At 38.8% G+C, this 14,186-nt stretch overlaps 1 non-coding gene across 1 annotated transcript; it reads left to right on the forward strand.

The window, feature by feature from the left end:
- The first annotated feature begins 13,497 nt into the window (after window positions 1–13,497).
- On the forward strand, window positions 13,498–13,600 carry LOC150012876 (U6 spliceosomal RNA). Its single transcript, XR_016510945.1, has one exon. It is a non-coding gene; the product is annotated as a U6 spliceosomal RNA (small nuclear RNA).
- The last annotated feature ends 586 nt before the right edge of the window (window positions 13,601–14,186 follow it).

Raw genomic sequence — 14,186 nt, forward strand, 5'->3', positions numbered from 1 at the left:
AAAGGAATGTTTTTACTCAGTTCAGCCTTGGTGTGTCGCCTTCTTTTTCTGTGTCCGCATCTGGTCTAATGTGGTGGTTCAGAGGTTCTTGTTTCTTGCAGCACTGGTGTGCGCCCGTGGTTGCCACAATGGTGTGCGCCCACGGTTGCCAGCACGGCGCACTCCCTTGCTACCTGCTGGAGCCAGCTGAGGTGTCCTTGTTCACGCGCCCCTGCACACTCGGGCAGGGCGGCCCAAGAGCTTGCCCTGCGATTGGTGCCTATTGTCCCCGGGCTGAGGTGTTTTTGCGCTCGCACGCCCGTGCCGTTAGTCCTGCTGAGCCGAGCTCCAGGAGTTGGTCTCTCGCCTCTTAGGGCGGGGCCCTGGACACTTGTGCTCAGTGGAAGTGAGCGTCTGTGAGTCGCTGCCACCCGCTGTTCCCGTGCTGCAGCCGCCCGCCTTCCCTCACCCATCTGGGCGGGCACGAACAGAGCCTGCGCTAGTGGTCTGCTTTCCGGCCTGGGGCCCGGCGCCCACGGGAGCTGGCTAGGGGTGTCTGTGCATGGTCCTCTGCATGTTCAGTGGGCCCTCCCTGTGCCCGTTGGGGACTGATCTTATGTCCATTGGGGAGTGTCCGAGGGACATCTGGACTCACTGCCCCACGCACCTGGGCCAGTGAATGAGGGCATTTCCCTATGCGTGCCCCCGTGACCCAAGGGTAGGGTTGGGGAGTGGATGAGCGCACCTCTGCACCTGTGCTCCTCAAGAATGGCTTACCACCCCCAAACTTTCCTCCCCTCTCCATTGTCCACTACAGAAAAATATAAAGGAGAATTATGTTCTCACTTGTCCGGCAGCACGCTGCCTCCTGTCCTTCAGCGCCAATGCCACTTGGTCAAGTCCCGTCTCTGCCAGCGGGCAGAGATCTGCTCTCCTCCCGACTCCTCTCCAGGGCAGCCTGTGGTCACCAAAAAGCCTTTGTGTACTTCCAGCCATAGCTCGGGCAGCCACCCCAGTCAGGAATCCCATTTCATCCCCTTTTCCTCTGCTATCCTCACTAAACAGGTTGTTCCCAGATGGATTTTCTCTAATCCAGCAGTGCCTTGGCTCGACTCCTGCCAGTGTCCAGCTGCTCACTGAGATGTTCTGTCTGCAATTAGCCCAAACTGCAGACGGGTCTCAGGAACCTGAAAGCGCAGCCTCCCCTCACTCCTCCACCATCTTCCTCTTGAACAGGTTTTTAAAATATGTGTAATTATTAAGTTGTACTAGTATATCACATGCATAAAGTCAATACATTCTTATTAATGATCAGATGACAGTGACCTTATAATTGGGGACAAATATAACATTTGCAGTAGCCCCTATTTTTCTAATTCCTATCAAGTACAGTGTACAGTTTCTGATACTTTCTTCTACTTATAGACTCAATTGCATTTCTTTTTTTTTACTTCTCCTCCTCCTCCTCCTCCTCTCTGTCTCTGTCTCTCTTTGAAGAGATAGATGTATCATCAACTTAAATCCATGATTACAGAGCCTAGAATTCTAGAACTGGTCTTGTTCCCAAATACCTGACATCCACCAAGCTAAGAATAAGAGCTGGTATCTTACTCATCACTGAGATGATACTGCCTTCTCATCATGGATTAAAGCCTGGATGAGACTGAGGGATTTGCCATCCAGGAACAATAAAATATTATAAGAATCGTTATTATTGAAAATGTAATAAGAAAACTGATTCATTAGAACTCTTCTCAAGAAGAGTAGTATATTCCATTGGTAGAAATAAGCCACCTTAGAAGGAAGGAGGAATAAAACCATCAAGAAAGTTAAACTGCCTTTCAAAAAGTAAAGGTCTGGCTAACTGCAAGACTTCAGGGGTGAATGAATATGTTTGGGACTACGATTGACTGTTCAGAACAGTATTAGGGAGGCTGACAGTAGTTCTCAATCTCCACCTTCCCTGCCTGGGCCAGACCTACTCAATAAAATACTCTAGGATGGAGCCCAGCAATCTCTGTTTTAGCAAGTCCTCTAGCTGATGCTGATGCATTCTTCAACTTTGGAAACATTGCTCTAAGGGTTGGATAAAAATTGAAGGGTGCTAAACTAAACTAACGGGTGTTAAATTACATATTAGTCTTCTCAAAACACCATGCTACAGATAGTATTCCATTCCTGACTAATTATCTGTACAATGTTCCAGTCTAGGTTTCTAGTTCCTCACTAGGAATGGAACCCTGTCTTCATTGCTAACTCATTGTGGCTGAAATCCTGCCTGTCACTATTTAGCTCTTACCACTCCTCCATTTTTAAGGATGTAGATCCTATACTTTTATTCATTCAATCACCAGCTGGAACAAAGTCATGAACTGCTTCTGATAACAACTACCAATACTTCTTTTGCCTTTTCCATCTCGTGTCTACTTGAACCTCTCTACAATGCAGATTCTACAAGTTTGTTACTCCTTACATAGCAGTGATTTCCTTAATCATAACAAACTAAGTGAAATCCTTGAGCTTCATATAGCAAAGGATCTGGCTACAGCTTGTTGCTGAATAGGTTAGGTACCTTGTCATGCTTCCACATTATCCAACAACTAGGGGTGTGCTAATCTTTTAACAACCCAGTCTCTGAGGAAAAAAAAACCCTGAACCGTAGTTTTTGCCAAGATCAGAGATGTAAATTCTCTCCCACTATGGCTAGCAACATGATGTCACCAAATATGCAGTGGCAAAGAGATGTGTACAATCATCTGTATATAATCAGGAAAAACTACATAAACCAGCTGTAGCCCAGCACTACCAGAAGCTCATACTAGTCAAAATAATTCCTAGGCCCAAGTTGACCCAATTTGTAAATATAGAATGTTAAAATGAAAATATAAAACTGTAGCAAATATAAGAAGATAAGCCTACAAAACCTGACATTAACATAATTAATGAATACAATTCATTGTTCTATAAACATTTATTATGTATCTAGTATGTACCAGGTACTCTTACAGGTACTATGATAGAGCAGTGGAAAAAACAAAAGTCATGTTCTCACGGTAATTCTATTATAAAGGGCGAACCTGAGGCACAATAGGTTAGTAAAATATGTACATTAGAAGGTAATAAGTGCTATGAAGAAAAATTAAAGGAGATGGAGACTATGTAAAGTCTCAATTTTAAATAGTATATTCAGAGAGAGTCTCATTAAGAAGTAGACATTTGAGCATAGTCCTGAGAAAGTGAGGGGACAAATTTTTCATAAAGAGGCAATAGCAAATACAAACGTGTTAAGGCTGGAAGACACTTAGTCTTTTCAAGGTGCAGCAAGGAGGCAGGTGGGTCCTGTATTGAGTAAACAAGAAAATGACGTTACAAAATGGTGAGAACACGTCATGTAGGGCCTGTAGCCTTTTTACAGTGAGATGGGAGCTACTGGAGGGTTTTAAGCAGAGGAGTATCATGATCTAACATACATTTGAACAGGATCATTCTGAACCACATGCAGAGAATTGATTGTTTGCAAATTAAATAAAATGTGCAAATAGAAAGGCAATGTAGGAATTACAGCAACCCAGTGGATAGATGGTAGTAGACTGACCTATAGTGGTAGCAATAGAAGTCAAGAAAAATATTTATTCCTGATTTTTTTGAATACAGAAGCAACAGATTTGCTAATGAGTTGGATGTGGGGTATAAAAGGAAGAAAGAAATACATGATAACTCCAAGACCTTTGATTTGAGCAACTGGAGGATCCAGGTGGCATGAAATGGGATGGGGAAACTTTGCTAAAAGCAGACATAGAAATTCAAATTTGAACATATTGTGTTTGAAATGACTATTAGATATCTATCATAAGACAAAACACAAGTTGGATATAAGAGCTTGGAGTTCATAAGAGAACTTCACACTATAGCTGCATATTTATGTATAGTTAGCATATACATGGTATTTAAAGCCATGAGACTGGATGATCACAACAGTCAATTTAAGCATAGGATGGAAGAGTTTCAGGTACTGAACCTTAAGGGAAAAAAAAAAGTAATGCTGATAAAGATAGAAACCAGAAGAGTAGGGTCTCTTTGGTTCATAGCTTTCTGTGACTATAACTTGATTCAGAATCAGCTGAGTAATAAACATTGAGTACTTACTAAATACAAGGCACTATTTTATGTAAAGTGTCAAAGTATTATAACACTAAATTATAATTCTAATCCTTTATGTTCTTTATATAATTCAAGATGTTTAATAAAAATATTTTTAAATCAAATAAACCACTTATGAACTCTGTCTATTAGAGACTCATTCATAAATAAAGTAGGATAGAAATAGAAAGTTCCACACTCTGGAACTTTCATAGATTTCTGTGAATTAGAAATAATTACATATGCAAATATTTCCATTAATAAATTACAATCCACTATATACTAAAACCATATAAAATATAACTTTGCTTTTAATTTTTATTTTTATGAAATATGTATGCAGAATAGTACACAGAACATAATTATTAATTAAGCTAACTCTTGTGCAACCATAAAATATGTTAAGAATAGGGCAGTGCCACCACTTCTAAAAGTAGATAATTGCTGAGTCATGGAGAAAAGAAAGAAGGAAGGATGTAAGGAAGGGAAGGGAGGAAGGAAGGAAGAAAAGAAAGGGAAAGAAGGAAAGGAAGGGAAGTAATGTAAATAGTTAATTTAGTCCACCAAAATCAACTAAGGTTTGGCATTAAAGTCTAAAAAAAAATGTAAAATTATCCAATTTGTTGCCAGTGGAAACGGGATTTTTCCACATAGTCACAAGAAAAGCATTTAGGGGATACACATGTAGAAGGATAAGGTATAGTGGTAAGATTTATTGAAGTTGGAGCAAAGACAAATACCCATCCCCAGGTGCCCAATATCTCACCCAGGACCAGGTAGCTTAGACCTGTCCTGCTTTGGAAGAAGTCCAGCCTTTCCATTACCGAGGCCAGAAGAAGATCCAGAGTCCAAAGATTTTGTGCCATTACCCAGCATCAACAGGGCATCCAAGGTTTTTGTAGTTCAGTCCAGTCCATACCAAAGCGCAGTCCAGCTTAGGTTCTTCCCTATCTGACTAGCTTAGTCTCTGTGCCTGGCAGCACTCTGGCTGGTGCTGCACTTGTGCACCCAGGCCTGCACTTGAGCCTGAATGGCTGCAACAGACCCATGCTTGGAGCCACACCATATGGCTGATACAGGGAGAGAGCATTCAACTGAACAAGCTAGCACATGAACAAACATGTGCTACCAAATATGGCCTTTATTAAGCTTTGATTATATTACCTCAGGCTTGGGAAAGGGTATGCTCTCTTTCAAGCTAACCAATCTCCTTTTTAATCCTTGTGGGCTTGTGTTTGGTCCTCCCCCTATCCAATCTGATATTTTTCTCAGGCTAGGCACCTCCTCTTCATGATAACCATCTTGAATCCTACTGCACATGCCTCAGTGTAGAAGGGTATCCCCTGTGCCATCTTGGTTTCTACTGTGCATGTACCTAGCAAAGGAATTTCCCCTTTATTGCTTTATCTTTCCCTTGGTAATCCCTGACAATGGCTGGTTGTCCCTCAGGGTGCCCTCTTCAGATATTAAGTGTCCTTGGTAGAGAATGCAATGGTCCCCTGGGAAGCTGCAAATGTTATAGCTACCTAGTAAGTCAGGCTTAATGTTTGACTCAGCTCCCTAGTTTATTAGGCTTAATGTCTGATCTCATTTGCTCTCTTCCTTTATTAATATTAACTAGCTACTTACACTAATGCATTTAAAATAAAAACATAGAACTTCTGGTCAAGATGGAGGTATAGGTAAACAAGGCTTACCTTCTCACACAACAACATCAAAATTACAACTAAACTATAGAACAACCATCACACAGACCATTAGATATGGAGGTGAACGGAAGTCCTACAACTATGGAATTAAAGAAGAAACCACATCGATACTGGTAGGAGGGGAAGAGACATGGAATGAGCTGGTCCCACACCCATATGTGGTGGATGAAAATTGGTGGGATATATCAGGAGCAAAGTCCCAGCTCTACTCCAGGCCCCCCAGGCCAGGGTTCTAGTGCCAGGAAAAGATGTCACCATAACTTCTGGCTGAAAACCCAGTGAGGAAAAAGGCTGTGGAGACAGAAACTGCTGGATGCCCTGGCAGATCCTCTTAAAGGTCCTGCACAAAGATTTACTCAGACTTGCTCCCTCTGAACTCCAGCATGTGGCACCAGATTGAAAGGCATCAGAGACATATGATGAAAAACTGATCTGTCCGGCACCATGATTAGAGCTGTGGGGTAGCTTTCTTCCCGTCAAAAGTGCTGAGCCCTCCTCCCCAAAGAACCACAGAGCTGGCAGCCAGGTGTCATATCTGAGACTCCATCAATCTGGCTCATACTGTTTTCCCCACCCTGGTAATTCCTGGAGGCCCTGCTCCACTAACATTTTGGTCCCAACCAAGCAGTTTCCAGTGGCTTTTCCATACCAATGGCTTGTGTTGGACCACGCTTCAGATTATCATAAATTATGTCAAACAAGCAGCATCTGGCTTCTTTGAGCCCTGTATCTCTCGCTAAATTGCCTCAGGCCTGATACTAGCAGCAGCTGGCCTTCATTCACAGCACAGCCTCACCTGGGCACCTCCAAGCCCAGTACAAGTAGCAGCTGTCTGCAAATCACTTTGTAGCTTATGCTATATGACCCCAGATAGAATACAGCTGGTGGCTGACCTGGGACATACCAACAGCAATCAAGGCTCAACTACAACAAGAGGGTATACACAGCCCTCACAGTTAACATACCTTGAGTACCCAGCTTGGGTAATAGAGGAGACTGTGCCACTGGACCCTAGAGGACACCTAGTATATTAGGCCACTCTACCAATCCTGGGAGACTGCCAAAATGAGGAGACAAAGAAACATGGCCCAACTTGAAGAACAGAAAAACTCCAGAAAAAGAACTAATCAAAATGGAAACAAGCAAGCTATTAGATGAAGAGTTCAAAACACTGGTTTTAAGGATGCTCAGTGGACTTAGTGAGAACTTAAACAGTATAAAAAAGAATGAAATCCTAAAAAAGAACCAGTCAAAATTGAAGGTTACACTAATTAAAATAAAGAACAACTTATAGGGAATCAACAGTAGAATGGATTAAGCCAAGAATCAAATCAGCAATTTGGAATATAAGAAGGCAAAAAACAAAAACAAAAAAGAAACACCCCATCAAAACAGCAAGAAGAAGAACAAATTTTTTTTTTAATGAAGAGTGTTAGGAGCCTCTGGGACAAGTTTAGGTATACCAAATTCACATCATAGGGTGTCTGGAGAAGAAAGAGAACAAGAAATTGGAAACTTATTTGAAAAAAAATGACAGAAAACGTCCATAGCTTGGTGAAGGAACTAGACATACAAGTTCAGAAAGTGCAGAGAATCTCAAACAAGATGAACTCAAAGAGGCCCTTACCAAGACATGTAATACTTAAAATGCCAAAGTTTAAAGACAAAGAGAGAATCTTAAAAGCAGCAGGAGAAAAGCAGTTAGTAACCTACAAGGGAGCCTCCATAAGACTGTCAGCTAATTTCTCAAAAGAAACTTTGCAGGCTAGAAGGGATTGGCATGAAATAGTCAAAGTGATGAAAAGCAAGAACCTACATCCAAGATTCTCTACCCCAACCAAGATTACTCTACCCAGCAAAGCTATCATTTAGAAAAGGGTAGATAATGAGCTTCCCAGACAAGAAAAAGCTAAAAGAGTACAACATCACTGAACCAGCATTATATAAAAAGTTAAAAGGTCTTCTTTAAGAAGATCAAAAATATGAACAATAAAAAAGCAACAAATACAGATCTATCAACAATTGAATCTAAAAATACAAAATAAATAAGCAAACAGAAACAGAATCATAAATACAGAGAATATTCTGATGGTTGCCAGATGGGAGGAGGGTTGGGGAATGGACAAAAAGGGTGAAAGAATTAAGAAGGGCAAATTGGTAGTTACAGAAGAGTCATGAGGATGTAAAGTACAGCATAGGAAATAGAGTAGCCAGAGAACACATAAGTATGTCCTATAGACATTGGCAACAGTGTGCAGATTGCCTAACAAAACAGGGGAAAGAGGGCTGGATTGAGGGGGCAAAAGGGAAAAAATTGGGACAACTGTAATAGTATAATCAATAAAATATAATTTAAAATTAAATATGCACCTAAAATAAAATAAGTATCTAAGCAAATGTTAATAAATTCATACTTTATAGATTTAGAACAAAACACAAGTCATGAATAATAACATAAGTATACCTCTTAAATTGGTATTATAATTCTGTATTATATCATCTAATGGAAGAATGTTGCTAGAGATCTATATCATAGCAGGTGAGTACAAGTTTCATATTGTTAAGGTTTATTCAATGCACCAGAGTGTGAGGAAAAATCTCAGACCATTCAAAAATTGCAATGTCAATAAGTTACAAACAATATTAAACAGGATTCATCATGAGACACAATTTATCTTAGGCCTCACGTATAGTCTGAAATTTCAAATGTTTGTTTTTTGTTTTTTGCGTAATCATGCACAGTTATAATAGATAAAATAGAAAGCATAGAGGCATACTATCCTGGTTTGAGAACTGGGAGACAGGATTCTATTTCCATTTTTGCTCCGACTTCGTTGTAAACCTTTCGTAAATCATTTAACCTCAGCTGACTCAATTTTTTCCCTTAAAATAATGATCAGCGTTTATTTACTAGTCTACTCTGACATTCAGTCATCAAATATTTATTGAAAACCTATTCTATGCCTAGCTGCTTTCTCATCTCAATTTCCCCTTTTTGAAAATGACCAGTCTATCTACAGTCAGTCCTTTCTAACTTACATTTCCATCTTCTTTTAAATGCAGGTACACCTAAGTACTTGTCGGCTTCAGAACTTGTCAAACCCTGTACTCACCACATTTTGATAAGAAAAAAAATGTTTCGGCATTCGACGCTCACTCAGGACTCGTTGCACTTGCTAGAATTTGTATGAGTCATGATCCACCCTACAAGAGAAAATGATTCATCATTCAGTACTTGTCAGTTTCAGCACTTGTCACAAGTTCCAGAATGAATTAACAATGAGTACCAAGGTAACACTGTAATTCTGCATCTGAAATCAAATATCCCTAAACCCTTCAAAATGTGTTCATTTTTAGCATTCAACTTTTCATGATTAGTCAATTTGAAATATATACTCTTACTTTTAAGACATCTTTATTTTATTCACAGAGGAAATCGGTTTTCCTTCCTTTCTCTGTTATTATTTGCATAAGCCCTAGTTTCCAATAAGTAGGCCCTATTTTCAAAATATATACAGCCTTTCATCAAAAACTTCAGGCCATTTCTTTCAAAATTCAAGCCAAACCCAGAGTCCCATTCAGAAATAGGGGTTCCACCCAAGCCAGACTAATTTATTAACCAAAAACAAATGCATTGTATTTTTTTAAGCTGGAAAGCAACACTCAGCAGAGTGGAGAAAAGAACTATAAAGTTCAAAATCTAACATACTAACATATATATTGTGTAAACTTGAGAGAGTCTGCTCACCTTTCTTTATCCTATTTCTCTCCTCTACAAAGATAACAATTCCAGTCTCATAAAGATGGAAAATTGTTATTGATTTAATCCAGGAAAAGGCCCAAAGTTAAACTAGATGTGAGTATTAGAGCTAACAGTAGAGAGCAGGAACCAGGAGGTGCCTACAGAGAGACAGGTCAGCTAGGCTTATCATAAGGTCAATAAAATCTTCGTCAAACTAAAGGGCTAACTTGTTGTTTCCCAATGCGTACCCCCTTGGGTTCCACGTCTTCAGAGACATAGTCTCTTTTAAAAAAAAATCTATAGTCAAGTAAATGTTGGAAACTATATAATGGATACACATGAGAATTATTCACAGTACACATTAGTATATTAAAACCCCAGAATCTTGGCATATGATGTTCTCAGTTTTTGATGCAACTTCCCTGAACTCCTTTGACCATAGAAGCTTTTTAGTCAGAAACTATCTACAGCAGTTCCTGGCCTAATTTAAATTACTATCGACAATTTATCTTTTATTTCCCCAAGCCTGGAAAGCATTACTTTTTATGTTTGCTCTTGCCCAATGGAATCAACAGTTCATTCAACTTAAAGTAACTCTAGAGTTTTGGGGTTTCCCCCCCATTATTAAGTGAATAGTCATTTTGACATTTTATCACTCTATTTAAATCCTTAGAGAAGTGCTTTCATTTACCTTACTGCCTTTTCAATCTCTTATATTTTTTTCAGACATCACATTTGAAACACCTTCTCAAGGACTTTTATAGAATTCTTTTTTGTAACACTAGAATATTTAGAGAAAATGTTTCCTTCTTCTTGTGAGCTTATTTTGTTTTGCTAACATCATCTGACAGAACTTTACCTTTGCATTTGATGAAACCTCTTTCAAGGTGCGTTGACATGTCAGCTGATGGCCTAGTAACTCTATTAAGATCTGTAGCTGTTAAAATGCTGCTTTTCTAAAATGTACATACGACTTGAAAATCAATCCAGAGAGTTCTACAATTCAACCCTGACACCTATGCTGTAATATCAGTTTTAGTATAAAAAAAAATGAAGTAACTGGAAAAATGTTTGACCAGAATATACCATTCTTCAATTAGATGGGGATACCAAGGCACCACCACACTGTCCAAAGTTGTCAGTTTTCTGTTCTAACCAGACATGGAGCTCTCAACTGTTTTATACTCATGCCTCACTTCGTCTTCTGTTATTATTTGAAATATCAACAGAAGTAAATGATAAAAATAAAAGCAAGTATAAATAATTATAATGTTAAACACATCTATTACAAACAACACTTTTTGTTGTACTCCTGCAAATTCTAAAAAAAAAATTTTTGGAACCAAGCAGGAGGAATAGAGCTAGAGAAGATAATGTTAGTCTACAATAGCAGACCTAGATTATTTACAATAGCTTTTAATTGCTGTTAGTACATTTCTTTCTGGTCCTACCTCCTACAACTTCTCTTCACATTTATCATTCATGTATTCTTTGGAGTTCTAAAGACCATTATTTGTGTTCTTGTGTACTTCATAAATTTGAAGAATTGTATAAAAATGAAAGGAAAAAATGAAGCAAACACTTTGAATATCTACTAATTATTACTCCATCTAGATCAATTAGCATTTTTAAAGTGGCAGTGTAAAACATTAAATATTTAAAGATATATTTCATAAGAGTGTTCAGTGGCCAAATGACCTAGGTTAAACAGTCAAAGCAATTTTCTTATGTTATGATCTCTCAGATTATTCTATATGCTAATGTTCATTATGACTCACCCAAATGTCGCTCATGGCCATTAGTAAAAGCACTCATTGTGAATTTTTTCTAATATGAAAAATCTTCTGAAACAATAGTTTTTTATAATCAATAAAAAGCACTAATAGTAATCCTGATTTTGGGGGGGGTTCTTTTTGTTTGTTTTGTTTTTTGCCTTTTTGAAGAGGCACTGTTAAAGCAGCATCTCAGTATAGGAGATTGCCTTTGCTATCAACATATTCAATGTATCTTCGATCTAAACCACCAGCTGAGGGATATTAACCATATTTTACATTTCAGTAGTCAATCTGCCTTTTCTATTTATTTTGTGAGTAAAATATTTAGGCGTCATTCTTGGATGCTCATATTAACAAATGGTGCCATTATTGGTAAAAAAAAATAATAATAACATTGCATTTAAATATGATTTTTCAGTTGAGAGCTTTATTTTACAGGAAGTTAAAATTACTCCCATCAGGGATATAACAAAGTTAAGTATTTTGCCCAACACAATGAGTTATTTAAAAAATCAACACTTTTTTTTCCCTAGCTTTCAATCTTTATGTCCACCATCATCCCCACTCCTGAATACTATCTATAAATAAAAAGATTCTGTACATTTTAAGTACATCTACTAAAACAGGCTGCACAGACCCATGGACTTATGGAACATTATTCCTCAAAAAGTCTTTGGAGGTTTTGCAACTTGATTGCATACTGGAATCACCTGGGGAGCTTTTAAAAATGCTATTGTATGGGTCACACCCCAGAGATTCTAATTTAATTGGTATAGAGTGAGGCCTAACATCAAGAGTTTTCAAAGCTCCCCAGGTGATTCTAATACAGAACCAAAATTAAGAACAACTGTTCTAAACCCTTGCATTACAGATGAAACAATTAACCCTATTAGTGACACATATTTGATGTTAAACTAAAGGTAAACCTTAAGTCTTCAGAATTCCAGTTAATAACTCATTTTATTAACTCAAAGGTTTTCAAATGTGTTTCCCCAGGCCTGAGGTTCCTCAGAGATTTTCCAGAGATACTGTGGGCACCATGGAAATAACCAGAGATATAGACCCATTTACCCCTCAAAAAGACCAGCCTTCATTTATATTTTGTTTATATTTTAGACTATTTTGTAGGATTATAATGAGGTGCAGAGCATGGTTCCCCTGAAACAGGGGAAGAAGAGATGGTATAGCATTTAAGATACATTGCATAACAAAAGGCAAGTTAATAGCCCTGTCTTCCTGAAGGGAAGAGAGCTGCTGCCTAGGGTGAATTGTGTAGTGACTCTGAGAACGTGCAGTGACTCATGATATAACCAGGGGCTAGCTCATAGAGCACTTGTGAGAAAGGCAGGGGTTGGAGGCCCACCCAGGATGTCCGTGGAACCTGGGGACTTTTGCCCTGGCTAAAGATGGCAGCTAAGAGAGGGTAAAAGTCACTGGGGAACAGGCAAAAATGACAGACACTACACACCATAGTAAGCCGACTATGGAGTCACAAAGGAAGGCCTGAACCAAGCATTTAAATTAAGGTGGGCTGAAGGTTAAGAGAGAGAGAGAGAGAGAGAGAGCCACAAAATCTGCAGTAAGAGAGGAGGTCTGCTGGCAGGTCTGAAAGTCATTGAGTCTGACACGAGGTCAGCCTGGAAGCCTGCCTGGAGAAGATGGCGACAGAGCTGATGGAGCTTGGGGACCTGCCTAGTGATTCAGATTCATGAGAGATGTTTGGAGCTGACCTGTGACCAGAGATGCTGAGCTACAGACTTCTGCTTTTCTGAAAGACTACCTCTGAGTGGCATATTCTGAAACTGGCCTGGTTTGGCAAAGGGATGCAGGACTATGTGTTTTGGGTATTTTTAAAGGGAGCGGGACTTAATGGCAGAAATCTGCCATTATTCTAAATTTGTATAACCTTTAAATAAACAACCCCTTTCCTTTTTCACCAAGCTCTTGCATTGGGAGTCATGCTTCTTGGCACTGGGCACTTGAACCCCACAGCTGTTCCAGAACAGCATTGGTGGGGTTCTGTAACAGGATGTTTCATAGGGAAATAAAAGGATAAATGAGTATCTGGCTAGAGTAAAAAGAAGTTTAAACTATTGCAAATAGGCCATATACATAGCAAGAGATCCCCTTCTAAATAAACAAACAAAAAAGAGTACTTACTTCAGTAGCATGTATACTAAAATTGAAATGAAACAAAGAAGATTGGCCCGCTATGCAAAGATGAGATCCAAATCTGTGAATTGTTCCATTAAAAAAGAAAAAAAGTGACTTTTTAAGGATAACCCCAGGCCAGTGGATAAAATAATATATGTTAAAATATAAATATGGGAATTTGATCAGTTTAAATCTAAGACAATGAAGATCCTTAGGGCAAGAAAGTAACTGCTTTTAACATCCCAATATGTGTTTTATAATTCTTAAGGAGAGCAGTGAAGGAGATTGAGAATTGATAAAGAAAGAGGAATTTTTATTAAACAAACAAGAAAGGGAAATTAGACAGAGTGGAAGGTTGGGAGAGGTGTCCAGAAAAGACTGTAGGAACAAGTGCAGGAAAGTTGGATAGAGAATGTTAAGACAGAAACTCTGATTCCTGAAGAAACTAGACTTATGCTTACTTTATATGCTAAGTAAGAAAAGCATACAGTCTGAGAAGAAGAGAAAGTAGAAAAAAAACTATGTCATCCTCATAATCTTTGTCTGGAAAACCTTCATCCATTTTACCTTTGGAGTAGGCTGAAGCAATGAAAAAGTTAAGACATAGTGTGGGAAGTGGCTAATCTTTAGCTATTATATCAGCTAAGACTCAAAAAGCATCTACCAAAATCTTGCATGTTGCTACTT

The sequence above is a fragment of the Furipterus horrens genome, unplaced genomic scaffold (assembly GCF_987537825.1).
Source record: "Furipterus horrens unplaced genomic scaffold, mFurHor1.1.pri manual_scaffold_4, whole genome shotgun sequence".
Taxonomy (NCBI): Eukaryota; Metazoa; Chordata; class Mammalia; order Chiroptera; family Furipteridae; genus Furipterus; species Furipterus horrens.